Genomic DNA, 19,371 nt, shown 5'->3' on the forward strand with positions numbered 1-19,371 from the left:
GTTTGAGCATACACCTCAGGGGGATAATAGGACTGGTCATCTGCCTCTGAATCCTCCTCTGAAGAGCAATCTATAACCAGCAAGATATCTGCTTTAGCAGGTAGCATTGTCTCCTCTGAAGACCTTGTTTTCACTCCAGATTTCTCCATCGCCAATTCAAATGGCCGATGCACAGGAAGAGCAGTTGAATATACAAACATTGTCGACAAATTCAACGAGAAATACAAAAAAAAGGACGGCATGATATAATTCACATATATGACGCTTGGCTAAACAGCATGGCATTGCATAATTCACATATATAATGCCTTGCAACAAGATAGCATTGCATAATTCACAAATATAATGTCTTGCAACAAGATGGCATTGCATAATTCACATATATGGTAATTAGACACTAAACAGGTGGCATTCACACAAAGCATGTCTAAACTAAGCAAATGACATAGCAATGCAAGATACCATACGCACGATATGAGCAACATAACCCTACCAAGTTAGAGCATGCACCTCGGGGGGAATAGGACTGGTCATCTGTCTCTGAATCCTCCTATGAGGAGCTATCCCTAACCAGCAAGACATGCGCTTCGTCAGATAGCATTGTCTGCTCTAAAGACGTTGTTTCCACTCCAGATTTTTCCATGACCGTGCCGAATGGCTGTTGCACAGGAAGAGTAATTGGATGTACTAAAATTGTTGAAAAATTTAACACGTAATAAAAAATGATGGCATGATATAATTCACATATAAGATGACTGGCTAACCAGGGTGGCATTGCAAAATTCACATATATGATGCCTGGCTAAACAAGATGGCATTGCATGATTCACATATACGATAAAGAAACTAAACAGATGGCATTGACACGAAGCATGTCTAAACTAAGCAGATGACATATTTGATGTATACAGTAAGCAATGCAAGGCATCATATGCATGATATTACCAACATCAGCATGCCAAGTTAGAGCAAAGACCTCAGGGGGTAAATAGGAGTGGTCTTCTCCTTCTGAATCCCCCTCAGAACAATTATCTTCCTCTTTATTTCGATCCTAAATGGGTGGAGGGGGGCTGCCTTTGCGCCCACCATGGAACGACGTCTGCATGAAATTTTATTGCCACGCAAGGCTCGTCTCTTTTTCTCTACATGTTCAGTTCCATTGTGTACAATAACTGACATGCATAGGAATAAAACATAGTGAGATTATGTAAGGAGTTCATGCACAAATCCAGAGTGATGGTAGCAAACTGTGGATAGACTCAAAACCAATGATAGCAGGCAAATAATAGCTTTAGTTAAAAAATACAGATAATGGCTCCTTTAATGTTTGTTTGCACCCAACATGAAACTCATAGTAGACACCCGAGATTAACCAGATGGTAGACATATAGTACTGATTGCTGCCCCAATATGTACCCCACAACCATTTAAAAACTCAAGCTTCAGCATTAGTTTGGACTTGACTCGGAGTCAAATAGGTGAACACGACGATAAAGTAGCATGTCATCATATTAAGCAATGCATAACGTAAGCAGACACGGAAGAGTGCGACCTCTCTTGCAGACCCGTGTAGTCCTCAAGGTCATCTGCTCAGTTGATGATGGTAATGCAGTTATCGTGGCTGCCGGCGGCGGGGAAGAAGATCTGAGGCAGCGAAAGACAGTTTGGAGAGCGGATCCCTGCTGTGGTGAACCCTTCCGTCGTTGGAGTAGCTGAGCTAGGGTGGAACACAGCGCAGCAGGAGCACGACAAACCACACAAGGTTTTCTTTGACACATATCTATAACGGAAGTAATTGTGTAAGGGCTTGTTTGAATTTGAGGATTCTAACAATGCAGGGATAGGAAATAGACAGGAAGAGGATAGGAATGCACATGCAAAACAGATAATTTAAAAACACAGGATTTCTGCCAATCTGGGTGTTTGATTCACAAGAATTGGAAGATCATAGGATGCAAAGAAGCATAGTGAGATTAAGTCAAACCACAAGAAAATGTACGGTAATAATGCTATTATGCTACTATCTCTTAGTCTTGTGCTTCATGAATAGGAATTTGAAAAGGAGGGCTAGTGGAAATGAAAATTCCTACGGTTTTTCTTTCAAGGAGACACTAAAAGAACAAATCCTACAGTTTTCCTTTGCTCTATTCCTTTGAACCAAATTCATGAATAGTAATACCATAGGAAACTTTCCAATTCCTATGTCTTTTCTTCACTTTTCCTTTCAAGCACTGGCGATTCTAGTAGGCAGGCTTGAGCAAGGAAAAGCCTACACTCAAAAAATGTTTTTTGCTACTTCTATTACTTTGGACCAAGGCCACTGCCCTACTAGCTCAACTCCCAGGCCCATCGACAAATGCACAGCTCAAACACGTAGAGATAAATAATGATGGCGTTCAAGAGAGTCCATCACGGATAGCTAAGTTGCCTGGTACCTCACTGCTTGTCATATAGTAGGATAAAATAATCATATTTCATGTTACTACGTGTGCTCAGTGGACAATATATATAACATGTAGAGTAAAAAAGAGATGCAACAAGTGTACAACCTCTTTGGCGAAGCCATGTCGATCTCAGCGTGATTGGGTTGGTTGATGAGGATGCTCCGGCTAACTTGGCTGTCGGAGGAGGGGAGGAAGATCTTAGGCGTCTAGAGATGGAGCCCGGGGTACTGCTCCGCTGTGATGGAGGGTTTCGTCGCTGGAGCAGCTCCGGTGAGTTGTACGACGCCGAGGCTGAAGCACGACAAGAGAGACAATGTTAACCTGAGTGGAATTCTAATAGCATCTCCAATAGATGACGTAAAATACATAACCACAAAGTGCTAGATGTAAAATACATCAGCCGCTCATCTCTGAACTTAACTGTCGAAACTGAATTTAACTGTCGAAACTGAACTTAACTGTCGAAACTGAATTTTGCTGTCAAAACTGAATTGTACTGTCGAAACTGAAGGCACTAGTAGCAGAAAAGTAGTAGTAGCAGCAGCGCATGCGAGAGCTGGGGCAGCTGGTCGTGTAGCAGCATTAGGTGAGGCTACACGTCAGTCGACTGACTTTTTCATCTCTGGTCAGTCGATTTTCCAGCCGTTGGATATGAAATCAAGGGCTTGCAGTTCATTTTCAACCTCCACCCCCCTGAGCCGCCAGCCACCACCGGCTAAGCAGCCGCCCCCCGCCGCCCGCGGCAAGGCGGTGCGCCGCCCCGCCCGCCCGAAACCACTCCCTACCGCCGGTCGACCGCTGCCCCGGCCACCCCTCTCGCCCCCCCCCCCCCCGAACCGAGCTTTTTCTCCAGCGATCCCCACGCCACCGCCCCACCACCGCCGGTGACCACCGGCCCACCCTGAACCCTAAGATAGATAGTGGGGTACCTCTCTGGCGAGCCCCCTCCACACTGCGGCTGGTTCTTCCTTAACTCCGGCAAGCCTCCCCACCCCCTGAAAATCGACTGACCCAAAAGTCGATTCAGTCGACTAAAGTGTAGCTAAATTGGAGCAGCATCGCAAGCAAGAGCAAGAGCGAGACCAGCAGCGCGAGCAAGAGCAAGAGCAGACCAGGTAGGGGGCCGAGAGCAAGAGCAGAGCAGCAGAGCGAGCAAGAGCTAAAGCAGCACCAGCTCCTACTGATGTGGACGTTGCCGCCGAGGGAGCGACGCCGTGGAGGAAGTGGCCGGCGACGCCGCTGTGGATGGAGCCGCGCCGTGTCGGCTTGGGACTGAGCACCGGCAGCACCGTGAGATCGAATCGAGAAGAAAATGCGGCGATTAGTGTACAACCTCTTTGGTGGCGCCGATTAGGCCGCAACTTCATCCGAGGAAACGGTGATGATGCTGCTCTTCTGATGGTGCAGGTGAAGACGGTGGTGTGGGAATGGAGGTGGAGCGAAAGACGAGGGGGACGTCGGGGCAGCTCCTTGGAGGTGGAGGACGGGGTGGCTGAACCGGCGGGACGATGAGATCGACGACGGATCCTCATCTGGTACGGAGGATGAGGGACATCGAGGTGTTGCTCTGGACGACATCGTCGGGGAAGATGCTCCGGCTGGGTGGCGGACGGAGGAGGGTGTGGGGCTTCGCGGGTTTTCACGGCCTCGGTGTATGAATGGGTGGGCGGATGGGATGGGAGTGGGGAACCATGGCTTAGAGATGCGCTTGTCTGAAATGTGGGGTAAGTTATGAAAGTACCCCCACCGATTTGAGCTAGGCGGTTCTTTCGGTTCAGGGGTATCACGGGCATTTCGCGTGTCGGGATTTCACAGGAGGTGGGAGTTTTCGCGCGCGTTGTAATTTTGGAATAGCAAAGCGCGGGTTGAGATGGAGGGAGTTGTCGGAGCACAACGAGACAAAGATATATCTTAAATATTTCGGGGTAACAAGGCGCGGGTTGAAGAGGCGGGAGTTTCGCAGCATGATAGACCGAGACGCTAGCTTGAAATTTCGGCATAACAAGGCGTGGCTTGAAATTTCGGGAGAACAAGCTTAACGTGTACCAAAAAAAGACAATTCACACCTCATCACTAGAGAGAGCCATGTACCGTTTTACTATATTACTAGAAATGCATTCAAATACAACAAAAAAAATAAAAAAAATCGGGACAACAAACATAACGTGTACAGTACCAGAACAATTTGCACTTCCCTCAACAATAAAAAACAATGTGTGTTGTCTAGCATATGGACTAAATTTGAGTACATTTTCCCTGTTGGATTGAACTCGGGTTAGTTATACAACCATCTAAATATTATCTTCACAACACATGACATGAATATAGGAGAAGTAAATTCCTATATAATACGAACTACATATACATACGATCTCAAATTCAAATATATATGTATCCATTTTATGTTGAATTCAAATCATAGTAAATGTATGCTCTAGATAGATGTTCGGAATCTAAACCATGTATGATATACTACGTACAATGTGTTTAACACACACAACACACACACAAACACCATTTAGACTAGTAAGGTACACGTGCATTGCACACATGAGATTTGGCAACCAAATTATGAATAAATACCACATTATAGCATGTAAGCTTTGAGTCATATATGCATGATGTAGATGTTCGTTTAATTCTTATAGTTCATTTCATTCAAAATCATCTTGTTTTTATAAGAAAGCTAATCTATTTTAAGATTCATGGAATTGTGCGTTGTAAGGCATAAAGTAAAAACAAATACTGGCAAATCATGTAGAAAAACATTTGGGCAATTCTGATACGGAAGATTCTAGAACAAAGAAGAAGTGCTTGTGTTTTGAGGTTTGTGCATTATGCTTAAGTTCAACCATGGAGTCTTCTAGATTGTACACGTGGCGAAATCTGGTGGAATCTAGATGATATCCAACGGCCAGTAGTGCTCAAATTTGCCATCTCTGCACCATCGGATTGGCCTCATCCAACGACCATCTTTCGAAGTTAAAGTTATCCACACACTATGTAAAAATATAAAATAAAATATATATAGGGGTATAGATATAGATATGTGATGCGAAAGCCACCCATCATCTCCAATTAGAAATGTGTGTCCATGCACGGACGCAATGTGGCCAAACGATGTCTGCCATCGGTATCTCAAATTCAAATCAGTCTGACCTTGTTCAATGTGTATACAGTACAACATGCTCATTTCCAAACCACACCGCACATATCTCAGTTATATTCATGCATGCATGGGTTTCAAACATCATGATCTCTTATTCAAATATTTGAATTCAACTTTACATTGATTATGACCTCACCTAGTCTTTTACACCCACACAGTCATCTTCTCTTTATAATTGTACCACTAACTTTCTCTCGTGCATGCATGCACACACACTACCAGTCGGCATTATCCATCGCACACATGCAATCTTTTTCTTCAGGTCGGTCTCCCATGCGTGCACACACACACACCTCCCCCTCTCCATCATATCGGGCATTCTTTATCTCTCGTGTGCATGCGCAATGATCGATGTTCCTCTACGTGTGTGTATATATAGCTAGGTCTTTCATAGTTTTCCGCACAAACCGATCAATCTGTATATCTAGTGAGGTCTCACCTTCTTTCCCACATCCACATCGATCAACCTATACCTCTCTATATAGGATTACATAGCTAATACACCCACATTAATTATATATCCAACGTCCCCCTCTCATCATCCATGCCTTCCGCTTCATCTCTCAGACGTGCGCACAGTGGCGAAGTTAGGGACAGCAAGGGCCCTGCCCCCCCTAACATCACTATATATCGAGGCTAATATGAATGCGATCATTAGAAAATTGCTGGTAAAATGGTTTAAGTTGATGAATTGGCCCTCCTCGTAAAGGATTAGCAATGCTTGGCCCCCTAGCTCATTTATTTTTCATGCCTCCGCCACTGCGTGCAATAGCGCACGTTCTCGCCCCCTCTCTTTAAATATCGATCTCGCACTTGTGCACACCTTCATAGTCTCCCTCCACTTGGCCCCTCGCACCATCTTCTAGCCCCCCACCAGATTTTGACACATGTACAATCTAGCAGACTCCATGGTTGAACTTAAGCATAATGCACAAACCTCAAAACACAAGTGCTTCTCCTTTGTTCTACAATCTTCCGTATCATAACTGCCCAAACTTTTTTTCTAGTTTAATTGCCATTATTATTTTTACTTTATGCTTTACAACGCACAATTCCATGAATCATAAAATAGATTAAGGGCTTCTTTGATTCAAAGGATTCTCAAAGGAATTTTGGAGGATTCTAATCCTTAGGAATTTTTCCTATCTTGGTTGTTTGATTCGTAGGATTGTAAACCATAGGAATTTTCCATAGGATTCATTTGCGCTAGATTTCATAGGAAACATCCCATCCACTCAAACCTCTTTGAAAGAATCCTGCGTTTTTTCTATGCACAATCAAACACTAGTACAATCCTGTAGGATTCAAGACGACATTCCACTCTAATCCCATGTTTTTCCTATTTCCGCGTTTTGGAAATCCTATGAATCAAAGTGGCCCTAGCTTTTTATAAAAACTATTAGATTTTGAATGAGATGAACTATAAGAATTAAATGAAGGTCCACATCAGGCATATATGACTCAGAGCTTATATGCTATACTATGGTATTTATTCATAATTTGGTTGCCAAATCTGGTGCGTGCAATGCACGTGTACCTTACTAGTACTTCGAGTATGTGCAAAACACGTAAATTATAATTCCAATGGCACGCTACACAGTGTCTCTCTTACAGTTCATGAAGCCACGTGGCACATGTGGAGGCGTTGTCGCGACCTCCTTATGTGGATTGATCACAACGACGTGTTGCTGGTTCCAGAAGAATGTACTCGTCCTCTCTAAGCCACACTGGCGGTACATGCATGAAGTGATGTGCACGCACAGCACGCACGCACTCATTCCCTCGCACGCACGTGCAGGTACACAGGCGGACGCATTTTTGTACGAAGATCCACCCCATGTGATAATTTAAAGTGTGTAAAGTCCATCACTTCATTGATGGTCAATTAATACAGCGCATGCAAATTGAGTGGACGTGAGGGTGGAACAAAGACATTACTACTCCACTGCGCGCATGCGAGTAGTTAAATCATGGGTTGCTAGTACTTCCATTCGTCTCCTTCGTATTTTGTGCCAATTTTTGACCATATTTGAAGTAACATAATATTTATGCATGTCATAAAAAGTGGCACAAAAAAGGGGGCCAATAAACCAGGACGCAGGCAGCATGATCAATTTTTGCGAGGGCTACTGTTGGTGGCCTTTGTATTTAAATATGGACGGAGTGGAGTAGTACTATCTTTATCTTAGCCTCGTAGGGCTCTCCCAGCGCCTAGGCTCGCCTCCCCTCCTCGCCCATCGGATCCCGCCATGGAGGATCCCGCCATGGATAATCCCTTAGATCCCAGGATCCCGTGGGCTGCCCTCTCATTGCGGCCCACAACACTGCCACCTTTGAGCTAAACCCATATGTGTTTTAGAGGGGATCCATTGCTCTAGAATCACAAATCGGTGGCGCCGGAGGACATGCCAGGGCTCCGTTTCAAGTGGTGGGCAGCAAGGGCAAATCGGATCGAGGAAGCATCGCATCGATTGGAGAGAAGTTCCAAGGAGCTGCGCCTGGCGCAGCACAAGGCGGAGGCGCAAGTCGATCTCAGGGGAGAGATGCTGAGGGATGTTAGCATCTGGCAGCGTCGTGTTGATTTCGAGCTAGGGCTAATGGCAGAGATCATATTCACGGAGTCGAATGCGGAGGAAAGAACACGCATGCCTGCGCAATGGCATGAGCAGCCGGTGCAACTGTTCAAATGGGCGGTAGGAGAAGCCAAATCCCGGGACCAGTTGCGGCGGCGCCACTGGGCATGCATCGTAGGTGAGGTGTGCTGCCCTCCTTCCCCACCAGCAATGCAGTGACCTAGTCGGTTGCTGCTGCAGTGAACTTGCAACGCCATGTCGGTTTGCAACCTTGACAATCACTCCATCTATATGTATTGTATTCCTGTGAAAATACTTGGTCGTTTGGAAAAAGATGGTAATTGATTTATCACTAGTTTTAGAATGCTTGGTCGTGACAATCAACCGAAGCCACAACCAGAAGTCTCCATCGCATAATACTTTACGGTCGGTCGCACCAACAGACAGTCGGTCGGATCCGCGTCTCACCGAAGGGACACACATCGGCTTGGTCTGACATGTACGACCAGTTACATCACTGACTTGTGCGACCGCATTTGACCAGTGTAGTACGCCCTCTATCTCAGTTCACAAGTCTTGCACGTGTACCTAGGTCGTTAATTTGACCAACTTAATAAGAGGCATAGATTACGAAAAATATATCATTACAAACTTCAAATATTCTATTTTTAATGATATATTTTTTATGTTAAACAATTTATTTTATATAATTTACATTGACGACCTAGATACACGTGCACGCCTTGTAAACAGAGATGGAGGGAGTACTTGAAATTTATGTTGCGCTAAACTCATCGGGAGCCGTTTTGGGCCTCGAAACCAAAACCATCAATTAATCTTTACCTTGTTCTCATCACATTCGAAAGTACTAGTGCTACAATTAAGTGCAAGCCCGCTCACACCTACTAGTACGTACCAAACCTGAACGTGTTCCCACTATGCAGGTTTTAGTACTACTGCTAGTACTTAGGTTATAAAAAGGGGAACTAGCTAACCAAAAATTACTCTACCTTCCACCTCATAAGTCCTTCTTCGTCTGTCCTTGCCATGGCCGGTGTGCAGAGCTCTAGGTCGAGAACTACTCGTAACAAGGGAGCGGCAACCAAGGATGCGGAAAAAAAGAGAGGGATCGCCGCCACGTAGAGACCTCGAAAGATCTCTCACGGGTAGGCGATGGCTCCCCGGAGCGCCCTAGCCGCGGAGGCGAACATGCCGAGCTGGTGGCGCTGGAGTCGTTATCCCTTGACGGCATGCCCGGTCAGCTCAATAAGCACCTCAATAAGCAGAAGGAGTTCATCCACGGCTTGGTGGAGCTGCTGAAGGAGAGCCTCGACGACATGCCCGCTGAGCTCAATGAGCAGGGGGAGTTGACCGCCGGCTTGGTGATGCTGCTGAAGAAGAGCATTGCCTCGGAGAAGAAGGCGATCGGCGAATCCTGCAACTTCAGGAGGACAAGGCGAAGCTCTGCCGCGAGCTCGACCTGCTGAAGGAGGAGAACGCCGGCTGGAAGAAGCTGCATGAGAATAGTAGTTCCTCGATGAAGATGTTGCAGGCCCTCGTCATGGAACAGAAGGAGGAGTTGGCGGAGCTCCACATCGAGCACCCGACTGCTGCCAAGGTACGTAATGCGGCCGTGGAACAGATGATAAAGGCTCACGTTGAGAAATCCCGCGTCATGGATAGAATGAAGAAGATGGCGGAGGAGACGCGCAAGGAGATGGAGGTCTTGGAGGCGATGAAGAAGCAGTTACGACTCCACGGACAGCAACCCTTCATGTAGTGAGAGCATCACCCCAGACTTGTGTGTGCGTCTTCCTTCTTTTTTGGGGTGATAATCTTCCTTCTTCTTTTGCTCCTGTGTTTCTTCTTTTGCTTCGGGTGTTTCGCCGCACGTGTCATGTTCTCTGCGAGGAATGAATAGAACAATGCTAACAATGAGATGACTAGAAAATTAGATCATTTTTTTATCGCCATATGGCACTGGGCTGCCGTGTTTCGTGCTCCTCCTTCGTACTCAAGTGGAAAACTTGAGTATACCGCACATTTATACGAGAAGTCAAATCACAAGGCCCCGCCTTCCAACAGTAATGAGCCGTCAAATCACAAAGGCCCTCGCCTCTCGTGAAACCGACCAAGCTAGACTGCCCCGCCCTCTAGCCTTTAAAAAAATGTATACTTTTGTACATTAGTAGTATCGATGGATTGCGCCATGGAGCAAAACTAACAAGATGAAATTAAAGAAAAAAGGTGGTACATATAGAGAGCGCTCGTCGCCAAATTATGCATATAGTGCTATTAAAAAAGCTAGTACGTGCTTAAATGGGGTGCTAAATTCTATTAAAGAAATTAGCATACCTATTTAATTTTTGGGTTCTTATTATTTATGCCATTAGTTGTGTATCATTGCTCAGTTTTGCCATTAGAAGTTACAACTACTCAAAAATGCCATCGATCCGTGAGATGCCTGCTCAAAAATGCAATTACATATCTAAAAAATGCCATCGTTAAGTTAGATGTTTGCTCAAAAATGCCATTAGACATTGTTATTTTCACATCAAACCCGTTGACCATGTTACATGACAAAAATAAGCCGATTCTCACAATGATAATTGTGGCCCCGCTTGTCAGGAGTAACCAAGCGAATAATTTTACTAGAAAATAAGAACGCTGTTGGGATCAAGTAGGCCCCACACTTTATTTTACTGTAGTGAGATAGAGGGAGAGATGGCATGTTGGTCCATCGGTATTTATGTCATTATAACATGGCAAAAGAGATATGAGTCACAATAATGGTGTCCAACACAACACACCCCTCAAATAAAACTAAGCACCCTGAAATTCTTTGACAAAACTAAGCACCCTGAAATTCTTTCACAACTAAACTGCTGGCTATCTGATGTTAGCCATATATATTGTACGTATATAATGTGAAGAAACCAGTGGTAGTACTATACCAACTAAAAGATGAACTGTAAGAAATACTTGTATGTACGTACTGAAGAGTTAAAGTAATGAGAAGAAACATAACATAGTTCTGCTGGGGGCTCAGCACAACACACCCCTCAAATAAAACTAAGCACACCTAAAATTAAACTAAGCAACTAATCCGGTAGACACTGCATTAGAACCACCATGAGCAACGACACTACCACCTTACTCGTAGTCCTCGTCCACGTCCTCGAGTTCGTCCTTGTCTCTCTTCCTCTTGGGCGATACTACTTTGCTTGAACCGCACACTTGGCTCTTGCTCTTCATCCAACCCTTGTAGATATTGAAACAAAGGTAGCCATCCATTGCAGCGTAGTGGATGTGGTCCATATCTAGTACATTCCACTGCCATGCACGATGAAACTTGTGCGGAGGTTTCTTCAGTTTATCGTACGAAGGATGAACCATTGCTCCTGCCAGGGTCAACATTGAAGGCTGATCACGGGAGGGCACCAGCCCATTCTTTTGGAGGTCGAAGGGGTTGCCTACAACGAGGCCTATCCGATCCAGGACTTCCTGTCATTCCTAAAGTCTACAATAACGAATTTGACTCGGCCGCCCTTGAGGAAGTTCTTAAATTCCTCGCACTCAACGTCGGCTTGGCATATGTGGTAGACCAAGCATAAGTCATGCACGCAAACCTGGATCACGACGGGCTTCTTCTTCTCTGCCTCCTTTAGATTCTTCTCGCTTTCCAGGACTGTGGTGTTGTAACACCCACGATGCGGCTATATCTCCCACGTGTCGAGGCACGACTTAGAGGCATAACCGCATTGTGGTTTAGTCGCAAGAAGGGTCATCTTCACACAATCCCATGTAATGAACAAGAATGGGATAAAGAGTTGGCTTACAATCGCCACTTCACACAATACATGAATAAAACATACATCATTCAGAGATACACACATAGGTCCGACTACGGAACCCAAAATAAAAGAAGACAACCCAACTGCTAGATCCCCGATCGTCCCAACTGGGCTCCACTACTGATCAAAAAGAAAAGAAACAACACAACGAACAAGATCTTCATCGAGCTCCCACTTGAGCTCAGTTGCGTCACCTGCACTGGTATCATCGGCACCTGCAACTGTTTTGGAAGTATCTGTGAGTCACCAGGACTCAACAATATCACACCCGCGAGATCAAGACTATTTAAGCTTAAAGGAAAGGATGGGGTAAAGAGGTGGAGCTGCAGCAAGCACTAAGCATATATGGTGGCTAACATACGCAAATGAGAGCGAGAAGAGAAGCAACGGAACGGTCGTGAACTAGCAATGATCAAGAAGTGATCCTGAACTCCTACTTACGTCAAACATAACCCAGAAACCGTGTTCACTTCCCGGACTCCGCCGACAAGAGACCATCACGGCTACACACGCGGTTGATGCGTTTTAATTAGGTTCAAGTGTCAAGCTCTCTACAACCGGATATTAACAAATTCCCATCTGCCACATAACCGCGGGCACGGCTCTCGAAAGTTTATACCCTGCAGGGGTGTCCCAACTTAGCCCATTATAAGCTCTCACGGTCAACGAAGGATAAACCTTCTCCCGGAAAGACCCGATCAGTCTCGGAATCCCGGTTTACAAGACATTTCGACAATGGTAAAACAAGACCAGCAAAGCCGCCCGATGTGCCGACAAATCCCGATAGGAGCTGCACATATCTCGTTCTCAGGGCAACACCGGATGAGACATCCTACGAGTAAAACCAGACCTCAAGTTTCCCCGAGGTGGCCCCGCAGTCTACTCGTTTTGGACCAACACTCGAAGGAGCACTGGTCTGGGGGGGTTAAAAATAAGATGACCCTTGAGTCTGCAGAACCCAAGGGGAAAAGGCTTAGGTAGGCAAATGGTAAAACCAAGGTTGGGCCTTGCTGGAGGAGTTTCATTCAAAGCGAACTGTCAAGGGGGTCCCATAAATCACCCAACCGCATAAGGAACGCAAAATCAAGGAACATAACACCGGTATGACGGAAACTAGGGCGGCAAGAGTGGAACAAAACACCAGGCATAAGGCCGAGCCTTCCACCCTTTACCAAGTATATAGATGCATTAATTAAATAAGAGATATTGTGATATCCCAACATAAACATAATCCAACATGGAGCAAACTTCCTCTTCACCTGCAACTAGCAACGCTATAAGAGGGGCTGAGCAAAAGCGGTAACATAGCCAAGCAACGGTTTGCTAGGAAGGGTGAAAAGGTTAGGGGCTGACATGGCAATATGGGAGGCATGAAACAACAAGTGAATAGGTAACGCGGCATAGCAATAGAGCAAACAACTAGCAAGCAAAGATAGAAGTGATTTCGAGGGTATGGTCATCTTGCCTGAGATCCCGCAAGGAAGAAGAACAAGTCCATGAAGAAGACAAACGGACGTAGTCGAACGAATCCTCACAACTCCGGAAAGAAACCGAAGCTAACGAGAGAAGCAAACCGGAAAGAAACAAACAACATAGTAAACAACCACCACATACACATGGCATGATGCAAAAACAAATATGATGCATGTCCGGTTTAATGAGGCATGGCATGGCAAAGTGCAACAAACAATACTACAAATTAAGTGGAGCTCAGTATGCAACGAGTTGCATATTGACGAAACACCACATCAATTATTTAGTTCTCTCTCGATTATGTACCCAACAATGTTAAATGTTGTTAACCATGGCAAGAGGTGAAGCATAAGGAAACTACCTATTTAAGCAAGTTAAATGAGGCCGGAAACAAACAACAACAATTCCGGAAAATCCTCATGTCCATATATTGGGATTGGTACTGTTCTGCCATAAACACAATTTTAATATTGTTAAACAGCAAAATGAAGTGCACCATGTTAAACTAGGCATTTTTCTACCCCATTTACATATAAAGTTTATTAAATTCTGAGTTACGGTTAATTAGTTATGAAATATATCATTTTAATATGGCATTTATGCAAAATTAAATAAACAGCATTTTAAACATTTTAACATGGGATGAAAGTGGCAAATTATTAATCTACACAAAATTCTAAGCATTTTACATATTAAAATCATTTTAATCCGATGCACCATTTGTGAGTTATTATATGCATGAAGTACAGGGGGTTTTCTGTAAAACTGTAATTCTCTGGATAATAGAGAAATTCGCAGATCCTAAAAAAAACATCACATGGGCCGAATGTGAATAGGAAGCCCAACAGAGGAAAAAAAACAAGAGCAGGGGCACTGGGGTGTGGCCTCACCCAGTGGGCCTTGGCCCGTTCGGCTTGGAGAGGGAGGCTGGAAGGGGGGCGCTGGGCCTGCTTGCTGGTAGCCCACGCGGCCGCTGAAGCTGGGCCAGGGGCGCTGGCTATGGTCAACGCGGCAAGGACGAGTGGCGTCCTCTGTCGCCCGAAGCAGAGGATGGAGCGGTGGTTGACGACGCCGGGGACGCGCAGGTGATGGCGGGGAGGAGAATCTGGCGAGGATGCGGCTTGGCGGCGCCGGGCTTGAGGAGGCCGCGGTCAACGAGCGAGGGGCTCGTCTCCCTCGCAGAGAGACGAGGCCGGCAGCAGCCGCGCTGGAACGGGGAACGATGGCGCCCTCGGGCGGGTGAGGAACGACGGGCGGATCATAGGCATGGCGAGGACGCGGATCCGGCAGGGGCGGCTCCAGGGATGAGGTGGTGATGCTCCTTCCTGCTCAACCGAGAAGGGGAGAGCAGGGGAGGTCAGAGAGGGCAAAGGAGAGAGAGACAGGGACTCGCGGCAGCGGGGTCTCACCGGCGAGGTCCGGGACGAGACGACGTGCACGGGAGGCTACGGGGACTGGGTTGGGCGCTCGGCCTCCTGTTCGGCTGCTTCAGCCACGAGGACGAGGAGGCGGGCACGCAAGGTGGAGCTCGGGCGCGCGAGAGGCCCGGCGAGGACGCGGCTTGGGCTGCAGCCATCCATGGCGCTGCAATAGGAGGTCGAGAGGGAGATGTGAGGCACGGGAGGTGCAGGGGAAAACGGAGGAGCAGCAGCAGGGCATCTCACCGGCGGCAGAGGGGGTCCTGTGCTCCGGCGAGGTGGAACTCCGGCGTGGCACGCGAAGACGACGGGATCTAGGGGAGGCACTAGTTGGCGGGGAGAGCTCGAGAGGGAGTTTGGATCGGGGGCGCGGGCACCTAGATCGAGGAGGAGCAGTGGGGAGCGCTGGATGGATGGATCGGGCAGGAGGGACGGTGGTTGGCTCGGAATGGATCCCGAGAGAACAGTGGCGGCGGCGGTGAGATGGATGGGACAGGGGAAGATCCCTAGAAAATAGGGTTTGGTCTGATTATATAGCAGGTAGATTAGTTTAGGGGCTACTCGGGCCCTCCGATTATAATCGGGCGGTCGAGAATAAGTAGGCTAGAGCGTCCAACAAAGAAAACGGTGATGTTTTGTAGATGTTAGGGGATGATCCGGACCCAACGGTAAAGAAAGTCCAGTTCGGGTTCGGGACAAATTTCGGACGCGCGCGAGGGGGCGAAGCACTGTGCAAAGAGGAACTAAAATGTGTCAAACGGTAAAAGTTTTCAAACATAAAAACTAAAATGTTCGGTTTGTGGCGAATAATCCATGCTAAATGTTGGTGGAGAAACCCCACTTTTATAAAGTGTTTAAAACTCTAAAATGAACAAAACAGTATCAAAACCAATTATTTAAAAGCTTTTAAAATATTAAACAATTACAAACTATTTTATTTTAGGTGCCAAGTTAATTGGGGTGGTGGCATATTTGTTAATACTAATTTAGGTACGACTAATGTATTTTATAAAACTAAGGTATTTAAAATATAGAATTAAAACAAAAAAGGGAATAAACGAAAAACAAAACAAATAAAGAAAAGAAGCCTACCCCCCATTGGGCCTCCTGGCCTAGCCGGGCAGGCCGACCCAGCTAGCTCCCCACTGCTTAACCCCATCCCGGGCCAACCCTAACCCTATCCCCCCCACTCTCCCACGATCCTCTCCTTGATCCACCCCACTCTCCCCACGTCGCTCGCCCCCCCGGCTCCAGATCGGGGGATCGACCCCGATGCCGCCGCCCGGGACCACATCGCCGGAGCCGCCACCGCCGCCTTCCACCTCGACCCCCCCGTCCTCGACTGGCCCCACTGGACCACTTCTTCCTCGTCTCCTCGAAGTCCCCGACCGGATCTGGGCTGCGCGCCTGGCACCCCCGACGTCGCCGCCTCGTCCTGCCACTGCTTCGACGGAGCCATCCACCGTCGTCGTCGCCTCCTCGTCCTCCTCCCCAAGCCCCGTTGCCCCGAACCCTACAGCCCCCTGTGAGCCGCTACCCCCTCTCCTCTCTCCTCTGCCTCGTTCCCGGCCGACGCGCGCCCTCCCCTGCTCACCGCACGACGCGCCGTCGTGCGCGCACGCGCCCACCCTCACCTAGCGCCACCACGCCGCTCGCCCGCTCCCCTGCACACTGCTCGGGGCGCGCCCTGCACGCGCCCATCCGTGCCCCGTGGCTGTGCCCTGCCTCGCCCACGGCCACCGCTGCCGGTCGCCCCTGCCCCGTGCCCCGCCTGCCGAGCCCTTGCCCGCGCCTCTCGCTACCCTGCCTCGCCGGCACTGCTGCAGCTCGCCGGAACCGCCGCTCGCCTCGTCTCCGCCCTGTCCTCCCTCCCGTGACGCCGCCCTCCGCCGCCTCCCTTGGCCGGCGTCGTGGGCGCCGACGGCCTCGCCACGCCCGTGGCTGGCGCCCCCCTGCCCGTCGATTTGGGCGCTTGCCCAGTTGGGCGACGACGCCCGACACCCGGCTCCGCCCAGCGCCCGTGCGCCCGCTTACCCGTGCGCCCGTTAGGCCCCTGGGGCCTGTGACACATGGGCCCCGCCCAGGGAACGTTTAAAAAATGATTTAAAAAAAACTAAATTAATAAAAATAAATAAATAATTAAGATAATTAATTAACTTAATTAATCATGTTAATATTAACTAATTAAGATTAATTAACCTAATAACTAATTGACCTAATTAACTACTGTTAATTAGCTAACAGCCCCTGACAGGTGGGACCCACCTGTCAGGTTGACCAGGTCAACGGTCAATGTTGACTGCTGACGTCATGCTGATGCATTAATTAAATTTCGAATTAAATTAATTTATTAAATTCTAAAAATGATTTAAAACTTTAAAATTTAATATAATATAAATCGTAGCTCGGATGGAAAAACTTTGTACATGAAAGTTGCTCAGAACGACGAGACGAATCCGAATACGTAGTCCGTTTGTCAGCCACACGTTCCTAGCATAGCGAACATGGAACTTTTTCCCTCCGGTCCATCTATCCGAAAACGCGAAACATCGGGAATACTTTCCCGGATGTTCCCCCCTTCGCCGGTACCACCTACTACCGCGTTAGGGCACACCTAGCACCGCTCATTGTCATGTCACGCATCGTCATGCTTATGTTTGCATTGTATTTACTGTTTCTTCCCCCTCTTCTCTCCGGTAGACTACGAGACCGACGCTGCTGCTGCCCAGTTCGACTACGGAGTTGACGACCCCTCCTACTTGCCAGAGCAACCAGGCAAGCCCCCCCCTTGATCACCAGATATCGCCTATTCTTCTCTATACTGCTTGCATTAGAGTAGTGTAGCATGTTACTGCTTTTCGTTAACCGTATCCTGATGCATAGCCTGTCATTGTTGCTACAGTTGTTACCCTTACCTGCTATCCTACTGCTTAGTATAGGATGCTAGTGTTCCATCAGAGGCCCTACACTCTTGTCCTTCTGCCATGCTATACTACTGGGCCGTGATCACTTCGGGAGGTGATCACGGGTATATACTTATATACTCTATACATGACACATGTGGTGACTAAAGTCAGGTCGGCTCGTTGAGTACCCGCAAGTGCTTCTGATGAGGGGGCTGAAAGGACAGGTGGCTCCATCCCGGTAGAGGTGGGCCTGGGTTCCTGACGGCCCCCGACTGTTACTTTATGGCGGAGCGACAGGGCGGGTTGAGACCACCTAGGAGAGAGGTGGGCCTGGCCCTGGTCGGCGTTCGCGGATACTTAACACGCTTAACGAGATCTTGGTATTTGATCTGAGTCTGGCCATTTGGTCTATATGCACTGACCAACTACGCGGGAACAGTTATGGGCACTCGACGTCGTGGTATCAGCCGAAGCTCTTTTTGACGTCAGCGACTGAGTGGCGCGCGCCGCATTGGACCGTAAGCTCGTGCTTGTATTAAGGGGGCTAGGTCTGCTTCCGGCCGCGTACGCAACGTGCAGTTGTGCGATGGGCGATGGGCCCAGACCCCTGCGCGCATAGGGTTTAGACCGGCGTGCTGACCTCTCTGTTGAGCCTAGGTGGGGCTGCGACGTGTTGATCTTCCGAGGCCGGGCATGACCCAGAAAAGTGTGTCCGGCCAAATGGGATCGAGCGTGTTGGGTTATGTGGTGCACCCCTGCAGGGAAGTTTATCTATTCGAATAGCCGTGTCCCTCGGTAAAAGGACGACCCAGAGTTGTACCTTGACCTTATGACAACTAGAACTGGATACTGAATAAAATACACCCTTCCAAGTGCCAGATACAACCCGGTGATCGCTCTCTAACAGGGCGACGAGGAGGGGATCGCCGGGTAGGATTATGCTATGCGGTGCTACTTGGAGGACTTCAATCTACTCTCTTCTACATGCTGCAAGATGGAGATGGCCAGAAGTGTAGTCTTCGTCAGGACTAGCTATCCCCCTCTTATTCTGGCATTCTGCAGTTCAGTCCACTGATATGGCCCTTTGCACATATACCCATGCATATCTAGTGTAGCTCCTTGCTTGCGAGTACTTTGGATGAGTACTGACGGTTGCTTTTCTCCCTTTTTCCCCTTTCTATACCTGATTGTCGCAACCAGATGCTGGGGTCCAGGAGCTAGAGATCCCGAGGATGATTCTACGTGGAGTTCGACTTCGAGGAGTAGTTAGGAGGTCCCAGGCAGGAGGCCTGGCCTCTTCGATCGTTTCTACTTTTGTGCTAGCCTTCTTAAGGCAAACTTGTTTAACTTATGTCTGTACTCAGATATTGTTGCTTCCGCTGACTCGTCTATGATCGAGCAATTGTATTCGAGCCCTCGAGGCCCCTGGCTTGTATTATGATGCTTGTATGACTTATTTATGTTGTAGAGTTGTGTTGTGATATCTTCCCGTGAGTCCCTGATCTTGATCGTACACATTTGCGTGCATGATTAG

The 19,371-nt window shown here is 47.7% G+C and overlaps 1 long non-coding RNA gene across 3 annotated transcripts; it reads right to left on the minus strand.

The window, feature by feature from the left end:
• Nucleotides 1-11,991: 11,991 nt before the first annotated feature.
• Nucleotides 11,992-15,431, minus strand: LOC120968851 (uncharacterized). Of its 3 annotated transcripts, none has more exons than XR_012188756.1 (4): nucleotides 15,178-15,431; nucleotides 14,404-15,097; nucleotides 13,506-13,596; nucleotides 11,992-12,261 (listed from the first exon to the last, which is right to left on the minus strand). It is a non-coding gene; the product is annotated as an uncharacterized lncRNA (long non-coding RNA). The 3 variants fall into 3 exon arrangements; XR_005763196.3 differs by having other exon boundaries at nucleotides 14,404-14,838; nucleotides 14,923-15,431; XR_012188755.1 differs by having other exon boundaries at nucleotides 14,404-15,431.
• Between the last annotated feature and the right edge of the window lie 3,940 nt (nucleotides 15,432-19,371).

The sequence above is a fragment of the Aegilops tauschii genome, chromosome 7, assembly GCF_002575655.3.
Source record: "Aegilops tauschii subsp. strangulata cultivar AL8/78 chromosome 7, Aet v6.0, whole genome shotgun sequence".
In the NCBI taxonomy this organism is placed as follows: domain Eukaryota; kingdom Viridiplantae; phylum Streptophyta; class Magnoliopsida; order Poales; family Poaceae; genus Aegilops; species Aegilops tauschii.